Source organism: Dioscorea cayenensis, chromosome 3 (assembly GCF_009730915.1).
Source record: "Dioscorea cayenensis subsp. rotundata cultivar TDr96_F1 chromosome 3, TDr96_F1_v2_PseudoChromosome.rev07_lg8_w22 25.fasta, whole genome shotgun sequence".
NCBI classification, from domain to species: Eukaryota; Viridiplantae; Streptophyta; class Magnoliopsida; order Dioscoreales; family Dioscoreaceae; genus Dioscorea; species Dioscorea cayenensis.
Genome location: NC_052473.1, coordinates 14259944 through 14272085, shown reverse-complemented (window position 1 = coordinate 14272085; position 12142 = coordinate 14259944). Strand labels below are relative to the sequence as shown.

At 43.0% G+C, this 12142-nt stretch overlaps 1 non-coding gene across 1 annotated transcript; it reads right to left on the bottom strand.

The window, feature by feature from the left end:
• Positions 1–5263: 5263 nt before the first annotated feature.
• On the bottom strand, positions 5264–5369 carry LOC120257747. Its single transcript, XR_005535835.1, has one exon. It is a non-coding gene; the product is annotated as a small nucleolar RNA R71 (small nucleolar RNA).
• Between the last annotated feature and the right edge of the window lie 6773 nt (positions 5370–12142).

Genomic DNA, 12142 nt, shown 5'->3' with positions numbered 1-12142 from the left:
TTTAATTGAGCTCCAATCTTGAATGCTTGTTGAATTGATTTTCCCTTAAGTGACACTAGGGTTGAGAATCCATCTTGGTAACCTTTGTGGATGAGTGACACACCATGAGGGTTAGACAATGCTAGATTGGAGAGGGTTAAGAGAGTGAGTTGAAAGGTAGCGAAACATCCACTTTCCCCTCCAGTGTGATTTATCCTACCTCCACGTTCCAAGTGTTCTTTGCGGTCACAATACAGTGAAGTGCTAAGAGATTCACTCTGCTAGGGTCTAGTTGTGTGAGCAACAGAGTGAAGAATTAAAGTAATCCTTAGTATCTGGGGCTTAATTATGAGTAGGGGTATTTTGCCTAGACCAAAAGGTTAGATCATAATAGGGAATAGGGTTTATCACTTGGAGTCCCTAGAGCTTTATGCAACTTTACACAATGTAAGGTGTTGAGACTGTGTGATTTCTTTGCCAGAACATAGTGTAGAGTTAGTCACGGTTGACCTTAGTTTTGAGACTGACAATGCCCCTTGCGTGTGACCTGCAAGTGCATGGGTTTGTCAAAGTAATAAATCCCAAGTGAGTGGTGTATCGTATCCACAGGGAGTAAGGAATAAAAATACTAAAATTGCTACTTAACCAAGTGAAAATGAATAATGATTGTGTTGATAAAGTGTAATGTAAGCAGAAATAAAAGAAACAAGAATGAGAGGCCTAAGTAAGTAAGAGGAAAGGCAATCAATAGAATTGGAGTATTCGGACAATGCTCCCCCTAGGACTAATGTTTCAAGTGCAGGACTTACTAATATGCTTCCTAACTAATGTTTAATGAGTCGTGGAAATCCTAAAGCACACGGTCCCAAACCTAAGGTCAATCGTGACTAACTCTATACTATGTCCTAGATGAGAAATCGCAGAGTCTCAATACCTCACACTGTGCAATGTTGCATGGAGTTCTAGGGATTCCAAGTGATAAACCCTATTCCTATGTGTAGATCCCTTTGGTCCAAGAGAAAGATCCCTAGTCACAATAAAGCCCCAGATACTAAAGTCACTTCAAGGCTTCACTCTGTTGCTTGCGCAACTAAGCCCCAGCAGAGTTCATCCTTTAGTTCATCACTCTATTGTAACCACAAAGAACTCTAGGAATTGGAGGTTTGATAATTCACACCGGAGGGGAGAGGGGATGCTATGATACCTCTCGACTCACCCTCTCAACCCTATCCAATCTAGTTTTGTCTAACCCTCATGGCGTGTCACCCATCCACAAAGATTACCAAGATGAACTCTCAACCCTAGTGTAACTCTAAGGGAGAAATCATTCAAGAAGCATTGAAGATTGGAACTCAATTAAAAACATCAATTTAGGAAGGTAAAATAAAAGGTCAAAGAAACAATAACATCCTAGGGTTTACAAAATCCAAGTACCCACTACGAGGTTTAGCCCTCCATGGGGCAAGATACAATCAATAATAAAATCGAAAGTAAAAACTAGTAATCTATAGGAAAACCCCCTCAGTAGTCGTGTTGATGGTCTTGTGGCGTAGCCTCGTTTTCTCCAAAGATCCCCTTGTCCGATGTAGGGCACACCTTGCCGGATCGATGCCGACGAAAGGTCCCCCAATAAACATCTTCAAAGTGAAGCGCGGTGTCGAATCTGTAGAACCACTCCAAAGACTTGCAAAAAGTTTGAAAAAAGGATGAAGGATTCCCCTAAAAATCGGGCTGAACCGTTGCTGAAATAGGGCTGGAATCGGGTATCCACACGCCCTTGTTGATTTTGTACACGGGCTTGTGGAATTTCCAAATGGCCATTGGGAATTTCCACATGCTCGTGTGGATTCTCTGGAAACCTGATTTTTGGCAGGATGTGAACAGAACCGGGCACACGTTTATGTGCTACAGTGATTTGTTACAGAACTTACTACAGGATTTGGTATAGTACTCGACCAAAACACTCCTAATTCCACACTTTTCATCGAGGCAAAATAAACGGGCAAACGTTTATGTTGTAGATCGCAACTTTTCTTCAATTAAAGGCCTCATTAGTGCAGATCTTGCTATCAATGCACAAGTCGGGATACGCAAATGTGACTGCCTTCGTGGCCCTCCAACTCATTGTAATGGCTCGAATACATGGAGATTAGCACACATTCACGTATCTTAGAGCCCCACTTGGGTCTTCGCGTTTGTTCCTTCCAAGATTCTACCAAATAGTGCATTCATAATCTACTTTTGGCTTCTTTTCTTAATACATAGCTTCACAACCCTACATGAGCAAAAGAACACAAATATACATGTATTACTGTTTAAACCTGAGAAACGCAATGCTCATCGTAAGGAAAGAATACTTCGCATTCTAAACACACAAGCACTTATCAGGGATCGTGTATTTTAGGATTTCCATGACTTATGAAGTATTGTTAGGAGATATAGTTATTGGTCTTACACTTGAAACAATTGTCCTAGGGTGACCAATATCCGGGTGCCCCACTTACTATCGATTGCCACTCCGATCTTTTATTTGGGCCTCCTCCCTGCTTTTCTTATTTCTATTTTCATTGATTTTGTTCACTTCATTATTGATTCATCTTCGTTCTAGTTCAATAGTAATTTTTGTGTTTCAGATCACTATTCCATGTGGATACAACTACCCACTCACCGGGGTATTATTACTTCAACAAACCCATGCACTTGCGGTAAACACGCAAAAAGGGGTGTTGTCATCTAGTCTAATATAGGAGTTTGAAAACAAAGTAAGAAAAAAAACAAATGAGAAAACTATGAACAAATGGGTTAAGGCTCACTACTTAAGCCCGAATAAGTGCTTGACTGGACATATTTTTCTATATGTTTTACATGCATTGAGCATCATTTTTACCATTGTTTATGTCTCATATAGTGTATTTGGTGTTCTTTTTTGCAATTAGGCTATGAATGCCTTGAAGGGAGAAAAGGAAGTAAAGATAGGCTATAAAGATTCATTTTGGAAGTTCTTGTTCAATTCAAGGATCAAGACACCAGAGGAATTTATAAATGTGGATGTGTGTGCCAACTTCCAAGAAGATTCAAGTCAATTTGCTAGTTGGAAGGGCACAAAGGCAGTCACATCTCTAGGCTCCTTCTCTTTGTGAAGAATACAAGACTTATCAAACGATGAGTCGACAAAAAAAAGTCTTATAGCCTACCACATGGACGTGTGCCTAGCCATGTGGCCTCAAGAGAAAAGTGTGTGGACCGCCTTCGAGAAGAGACTATAGCTAAGTACTATAACAAAACACCGTAGCAATTTAATGTGGCAGTACTATAGCAGAAACACTGTTCACACATCCGCGTGAAAATTCCAAGTGACCGAGTGGAAATTCCTACAGCTTACACGGGCACGTGGAAATTCCATGCAGGTGAGTGAAGGCACGTGACAACAGTAGTTTGTGACTATAAATTGGCCATTTGCCCTATTCTTTGGGGACTTTTTGCTGGGCTTTTTGCGAGCACTCTAAGGGTAAAGCCGCTAGGGTTCTAGGGGAGGTCTTTGGCAAGATTGGTGGATTTTCTTCACCAACTTTGATTGATGTTTCCTCCGTCATAGCATCGAGAGAGCCTTCAGTAACCTAGCTTCAGAGAAGGATTCTTCAAGACGTTGAGTGATCCATCAAGGCCATCATCATGAATTCAAGAGGGTTTTTCTCTATGGTTTACATTGCTATTCATTGTATTAATCTTTGTTTTGTAAATTACCCCACGGAGGACTAAACCCTAGTAGGTACTTGTTCATGTGAACCCTAGGATCCTATCTTTTGTATTGATTTGCTTTATGTTTTCTATTAAATCCGAGTTGATTTGTGTTTTAACCTTGTGTTTCCATTGCTTGCATGTTTTATTGATCTTTGTGGTTAATTACCTATGCATGATTTGTTATTTTGATATGAGAGAGGTCTCCATTAGAGTTAGAACTCCAAGGTTAAAGAGGGTTGAGAGGGTGAGTCATGAGATAGTGGAGTGTCCTCTTTTCTCTTCCGATGAGTGTTTCCTATCTCCATATTTGTTAGACTCTATGCAGCCATATTTGGTGTGAAGCGTGAGACCGCTGGGGCCTTGTAGGGGGTTAGGGATCTTTCACCTAGAAGTAGGGTTAGATATATCTTTAGGAATCGGTTTCACTCTTAGGTTTCTTTAGAGCTTATTACGGTTATATGAGGTGTGAGGTGTTGAGATTGAGTGATTTCTCCACCAGGACCATGTAGGGGACTAGCACGGTGGCTTGGAGGTAAGGGCCGATTGTTCTTGGACTACCTTGACTCATTAAACTCAGTTTAGAAGCATTTAGCAAGTCTTGAGCTTCATGTTAGATCCTAAAGGGGGCATTGCCTAGGTACCACATCTGTATTGATTGAGATCTTCCTTACTTTCTATCTGTCTTTTGCTTGCTTATTAATACTCTTGTAATTAGTGCACTTCATCACAACCATAAATTTTGACTAGATAACCAAGAATTAGTTATTACTAATACTTTTGTTCCCTATGGATTCGACTACCCACTTACCGGGGTATTTTATTACTTCCAAACCCATGCACTTGCGGTACACACGTAATTCAGATCACGTCACGCTTTTGGCGCCGTTGCTGAGGAACGAGATATTAGGAGCACTAAGACTTGGTTACTTTAGTCATTCACTTTTCATTTGTTTTTCTACTTCATATTTCTCTCTTTCACTTTTCTCATTGTTTCTTTTCCTTGATTTCAGCTACAGGTTATGACCCGAGGTAACCCTTTGACATTGGTTGAAGACGATCTTGAAATTAACCGTAGATTTTATAGAAGAGCCAAGGAACCTGCACAAGAATAGAATTTTACAGCTAAAATAGAGGTTGAAGAATCCGATAATATGGTAGAATAAGAGGGGCAACAAAGAACACTTTCAGATTTTGTTAGGCCTACGGTTCATGGGATACCATCAAGCATTATTAGGTTACCGGTAGTAGCTTAGGGTTTTGAGTTAAAGCCTTGTTTTATTGAAATGGTTCAACAGTCTGCACAGCTTGATGGGTTAGCCGATGAAGACCCTAACAATCATATTGGGAATTTTCTTGAAGTGTGTGACATGTTGGAGATCAATGGAGTTTTGGATGATGCAATTCTATTGATGGCTTTCCCATTCTCATTGAAGGAAAAAGCCAAACAATGGCTCCATTCATTGCCAATAGCTTCCATTACAACATGGAATGAAATGGTCGAAGTTTTCCTTGCAAGATATTTCCTTCTAGGAAAAGTTGGCCAAGCTTCATAATGAGAAATCTTTATTTGTTCACATGGAGCTTGAATCATTATTTGAGACTTGGGAATGATTCAAGGATCTCTTGCGGAAGTGTCCACAACATGGGTTCCCCGAGTGGATGGTCATTCATACATTCTACAATGGGTTAAACTCAAGCACCAAAGAACTTCTTGATGCTGCTGCGAGAGGAAAAATGGGAAACAAGATCACCAAAAATGCTCGACAATTGATGAAAGAAATAGCTTTGAATAGCTACCAATGGAATGGAAGAAAAAAGAAGAAAGTGGCTAGACGTTTATGAGATTGAAACAGTTGCATCCTTGGCAGTCCAAGTAGAGGCATTGAGAAAGAAATTGGACACTTTGACTTCACCAAGAGTAGCCGCAATCACAAGTTGTGATGGTTGTGGGGGTTTGCATATGACATCTGATTATCCTATCTCAATTGCTACTTCAGCCCCAATTGAACAAGTAGATTTTGTGGGTAATTTAGGAAGAGGACAACATGATCCTTATAGTAACACCTACAACCAAGGGTGGAGGAACCACCCAAATCTCTCATGGGGTAATGAAGGCCAATAAAAGGCCACTGCCTCACTAGGATACCTTCGATGCTGGAGAGAGTTTCAGAGTTAGAAAGGGTTTTGTTAAAGTTTATTCAATCGACCAACACAAGGTTCCAAAACATAGAGGCAACACTCTATAATCACACCGCTTCCTTAAACAATTTGGAGAATCAAGTGGGACAAATAGAGCAAGTGAAGGTGATCACTTTGAGTAGTGGTCGAAAGCTCCAAGAAAAAGCTCACTGCTGAGCAAAATTCTAAAATTCTTCAAGCTAAAATCCCCACTGGGGAGATTGTTGATATTCCTCAAGAAAAGCCAAAAGATAAGTTGCAAGACAAGGAGAAGGGGGCAGCTGTGTCACCCCCTTCATATACTCCAAGGATTCCTTATCCGGCACATTTGTAGAAAGACCAAACTCACGAGCAAACCAATAAATTTCTGGATTTATTCAAATAGTTACACATTAACATTGCGTTTGTAGAGACATTGTTACAAATGTCTCGTTATGCAAAGTTCTTGAAATACCTCTTAACCAACAAGAAGAAGATGTAAGAGAGTGTGACTATGGTTTTGGAAGGTAAATCTTCAGCAATGCTTCAGAAAAAATTGCCAAACAAGATGAAAGATCCGGGAAGTTTCATCATACCATGTGTTATCATAGGTTTGGGGGAAGAAAAAGCCTTTGCTGATTCAGGACCTAGTATAAATGTCATTCCATACATATTGTTCTAGAAATTGGGGTTAGGAGACCCAAGACCAACCCGCATGACATTACAACTGCCCGATCATTTTATTCGTCATCCCAGATGTATAATTGATGATGTTTTAGTGAAGGTTGACAAGTATATTTTTTCTATAGATTTTGGGGTGCTTGATGTTGATGAAGACGTGGAGGTTCCATTAATTCTAGGAAGACCATTCTTATGAACATCAGGCAAGTGTCGAAGCACCTTGGCCATGCCCATGACAAAGTCTCAATTCCCAAGATGACAAGACCATCTACACGCATATACGAGGGGGTTAAGTGAAGCTCAAGAAAAACAAAAATAACTCGAGTATATAAAAGATAAAGCAATGAATACAACTCGAGATGCAAAATGAAAATAAACTCAGAAGGAGAATCCTTTCTGAGAATACAAGTCTAAAAATAAAGTGCATAAAGGTAAAATAAAGTAATGTCAAGTGTCGGTGTCGCCCTCGGGCTCCAGTGCTCCTGCTGGTGAAGACACACATGGTGGGGCTCACCGGTGCCGGGGATAGGGGATGGAGATGCAGGAGATGCCGAGTGGGGCTGAGAAGTCCTTGGTCGCAAGACAAATGAGGAGGCGACGCCTCGCTCTAAGATCTGCTGTAATACGTCAAAACGTGCCATGAACTCTATGTACTGAACAGCCTGTGCTGCCCTGATCTCTGAAATCTCTGCTCCGACCTCAATGACCTCTGTCCGTATCACTGCCAAAGCGCTCTCGAGCCCCTCAAAGTGATCATGAGCTCGAGATGGTGAAAACATATGGACGGGGGGTGCTTCCTCTACCACAGGAGATGCCTCGGTCTCTATTGGTGCTGGCGGAGGCTCAGGAGTGGGCTAAGGTACCCTGGCTTCATCACCCTCATCCTGGGCTATCTCCGGAGCTGGTAGCACTAAAGCAAAAACCCCTGTCCGAACACTGCGGACCATGCCCATCAACCTCATCGTCTCCAGGCTCAAGGGAGCAGGTATACTCATTTTCTTGGCCCCACGAATCACGTCCAAGAGACCCATGCCCAATACTAATCTCGTGATGTAAGCGCCTGAGAAGATCGCTCCCAGTCTAGCATAATGCCCCAGATGTCTGATGTACTCTGCCATGATGTGTCCTAAGTGAATCGGTATGCGCTGCACCATCGAGTAAAAGTACAGAAGTTTCTGTCACCTCAGAACACTAGTGCTATCACCACGGCCATTCACCGACCTACTCATGATGTCATGTAAATATTTGTATGCAAGTCGGGAAAGGCACATGGCCTTGGACACCCCCCGGCTCGTACTGACCCTGACCAAATAGCACTCTGCAAGCTCTCTGCGGGGCAAGGCTCCAGGATAATCAGTCGGTAATTGAGCGTACTCCTCCGTATCTGTGAATGCCTACTCATACAAGCCAATCATAATAGAAAACTGAGTGATGCTCAAACTATGGTGGTGTCCAAATACTCTGAACTAAATAGTGTCAACACTGTGGAAGCTCGCGTTGGATCTATCAAACTCAAATGATGATAATACCTCCAGTGCGAGCTCTCGGATGGCTAGCTCTTTAATTGTCAATAACCGCCTCCAACTACCTACTGATACGAGATCCTCGACCTCGTCTTCTAACTCATCTCCCTGCTGTAGATCTCTCAGTATGCTCGTATCTAGGAATCGAGTTTGTCCAAACCGAACTCTCAACAACCTCTCAAAAAGAACCTGATGCTCGGGAATAGTGAAACTCATGCCCTCAGGCTCGGAAGATGACTCACGTGGCCGCTTATCCGTATGCTTCTTTGACCGAGGTGCCATAGTCTGCAAAATTTAAAATACAATTGATCAAACAGGTTGATTAGCCAATGCTGTAGAAATCCACACGGTCGTGTGGAATTTCCACACGCATGTGTGGATCCACAGGCCATGAAACCCGCACGACCACGCCTAATTACAAGAGAGCCATAGGGGTGTACACACGCCCCTATGCGCTCTCGGGAAAACACTGCATCGACTCTGACTGCTCTCGCACGGGCGTGCGGAAAATACCCACGCCCGTGCGCCCAACCCACAGGGGTAGCCACACGTCGCTGTGGCTTTCCTTAACATCCGAGAAAATTGCCAAGTGTTCTACACGCCCATGCGGAAATTCCCCACGGGCGTCGTCATTAACATGCCCAACTCACAGGGGCATTGACAAGGTCCCCATGACGTATATCCTGCAAGTGTACGGGTTTGTCAAAGTAATAATCCCGGATGAGCGGGTATCGAATCCACAGGGAGTAGGGAATAAAAACACTTAATCTGCTTCTTAGCTATGTGAAAGGTCAATAGTGATAAGTGTGACAATGATTCAATTCTCAAAAGTAAAAACAACGAGTAAGAAAGAATGAGTAAATGAGGAGGTAAGGGAATGAGTAATAAAGATGGGCTACTCGGATAATGCTCCACCTAGGACAATCGTTTCAAGTGCAAGAACACTCTATTATGCTTCCTAATCGATGCAATGGTGAGTCATGGAAATCCTTAAATACATAGTCCAAAACCTAAGGCCAACTATGCCTAACTCTATACATGTTCTGGAGGAGAGATTAGATAACCTCTCAACCTCACACTCGAATAGAGTTGCAATGAGCTCTAGGGATTCCAAGTGATAAATCTCTTCCTAACTATAGACCTAACCTTTTGGTCCAAGTGTAAGGTCCCTAACCAAAATTAAGCCCTAGATACTAAGATCACCTCAACGCTTCACTCCGTTGCACGTGCAACTAAGCCCCAGCGGAGGGTCATCCCTTAGACCATTCACTCTATTATGGCCGCAAAGAACTCGAGGAATAGAGGTAGAATCTATCATGTCGGAGGAGAAAGGGGATTCTCCTGTACCTCTCGACTCACCCTCTCAACCCTCTCCAACCTAGCTTTGTCTAACACTCGTGGTGTGTCACTCACTCACAAGGTTACCAACAAGAATTCTCAACCCTAGTGTCACTCTAGGGGAAATGTTTATACAATCAAGCATTCAAGGTTGGAACTCACAACAAACATGAATTAATTAAAAGCATAATAAAAACATTCAATAAAACAAATACATCCTAGGGTTCACAAATACCCAAGTACCCTCTACGGGTTTAGCTCTCCATGGAGCTAAGTACAATCAAAGAAATAGAATGTAAACGCAATGAATCCATAGAGAACCCCCCTCGATAGTCGTGTTGATGGTCTTGTGGAAAGTCCTCTACTCGTTGTCCAAGGATTCCCTCGTTCGGTATAGGATACGCCTCGACGGAAGCTCCCCTACCAACCTTCTTCCTAAGGAATGATGATGTTGGAGCCGTAGAACCTCTCCAAAACCTTAGCCAATACCTCTCAAAACCCTAGCCGAAACCCTCTCTCAAGTTAGGGAAAAGATGAAAAAAGAATGCTGAAATCGGGGTTGAATCAACTTTAAATAGGGCTGGAATCGGGCGACCACACGGGCCTGTGGATCTTTCACATGCCCATGTGGAATTTACACACGGGAGTGGATAATTTCCACACGCCCATGTGGATTCTCTGAATTCCTGTTTTCTCGGCCGGCTATGAACAGTACTGCTACAGTACTTTGCCGGAGTTTTCTGCATTTCTTTGCTAAAGTATCCGCCTGAATAGCATCCCGAATCCATGCTTTCATCGGGGTAACGCAAATGGGCACACGTTCACATCGTGGATCACTTGCTTCTTCAATGATAGACAAGTTGGTGGAGCTCTTGTTCTATGTGCATAAGTCGGAATGCTCGAGTGTGACTACACATGTGCCCCTCCAAATGGATGTGCCAACTAGAATACGAGGAGGTTGGCACACACTCTAGCATCTTACACCCGACCTATGTCTTCGCGTTTGAACTTGAGCAAGATTTCCCCCAAAATCGGTGCATTATGATCCACATTGGCTTCTTTCCTTCATAATCGGCCTCACAACCCTACCTACACGAAAGTAACATAAAAACACACATATTAGTGTAAAAACTCGAGAAGAGTAATGCTCAACATAAGGAAAGAATGCTTCACATTAATATCTCACAAGCACTTATCTGGCAGCCACACGCCCCTATGTCTTCTCGGGATTTAGAGAACTCCTCTGCAGAATTTCGCACGGGCGTGTGGAAATTACCCACCCCCGTGTGTGGTTCACAAGGTCACCCATAGGGGCGATTCCACGTCCCTGTGTGCTCTCGGGATAATCCGCCCAACTCTGCAGGAATTCACACGCCCGTGCGGAAATTACCCACAGGCGTGTGACAGTCTCATGGTTGTTCATAGGGTAGCCGCACGCCCCTGTGCCTTCTCTAGATGAGCTCGTAATACATATACACGGGTGTGTGAAAATTTCACACGCCAGTGTGTTTTCACTGGATGCCTTAGAAAAACCTGCAGGCTCTGCAGAAAATCTCTGAACATGTTTACACACTCAGAGCCTGCCCTATTATGCAAATTTTACCAGTGAAAAACATGAAATAGAGCTCAAACAACCAAACTTCACCAATTCCACATGAAAACACAAGATGACTTTAAAAACCCACGATAAAATCGCAGCACAAGCATCTAAAAATCAAGACACCAACACTCCACAATTTATTCATGCAAAACACTACATTATTCAACTAAGAAAAAGAGTAAACACTTGGGTTGCCTCCCAAGAAGCGTTTGTTTAACGTCACTAAGCTTGAAGTACCTTGTCCTACCTCACGGGGGTTCATAGATGAAGGTTGCCATCTTACCCATGACTTGAAAGCATGATGAGCATAATCTATTGAAAGTAGAGGGTGTATTATCGGGCTTGGGACCACCTAGAAATGATTCATCCAACTCCTTCCATTCACGGACGTCTCCAATAGCCTTGGAGTGTTTCCGGTGGCGTCTCCTAGCCCTCTTCATTTTCTGGAGCACCTTCTTCAGGATCCCCGGGGTAGATGGTACTTCTTCCGTCGATCCAAGCATCATTACATCTTCATGTCCCTCCTCTTGGTCGAACAAACCTTCATACGGATCCGGATTGAACATTTCCTGCATGTATTCTTCAACAATCTCATCAGTAGTGTCTAGAAAGTATAAAGTATCATCAAAATCAAGAGAATGCCGCATGGCTTCAGCAAGGCGGTATGTGAGCTTGTCATCTCCAACTCTCAATGTGAGCTCTCCGCCGTCCATATCAATCAATGTTTTGGAAGTCCGCAAGAACCGTCTCCCAAGTATCAAGGGTACATCCACATCCTCAATGACATTTAACACTACAAAGTCAACCGGAAAAATGTACTTGTCCACCTTGACAAGCACATTTCAATGATGCCTCTCGGATGTCGCACTGTTCGATCCGCTAGTTGCAAAGTCATCCAAGTAGGCCAAGGCTCGCCCAAGCATAGCTTTTGAAAGAAAGTGTATGGCATAACGTTGATACTAGCCCCTGAGTCCGCCAATGCCATTTCCTCACCTAGATTGCCAATATTACACGGAATGATGAAGCTTACCGGGTCTTTCTTCTTGTTCGGCATGTTCTTTTGCAATACCGCCGAGCATGAAGCATCCAAAATCACTGAAGCACATTCCTCCAACTTCCTCTT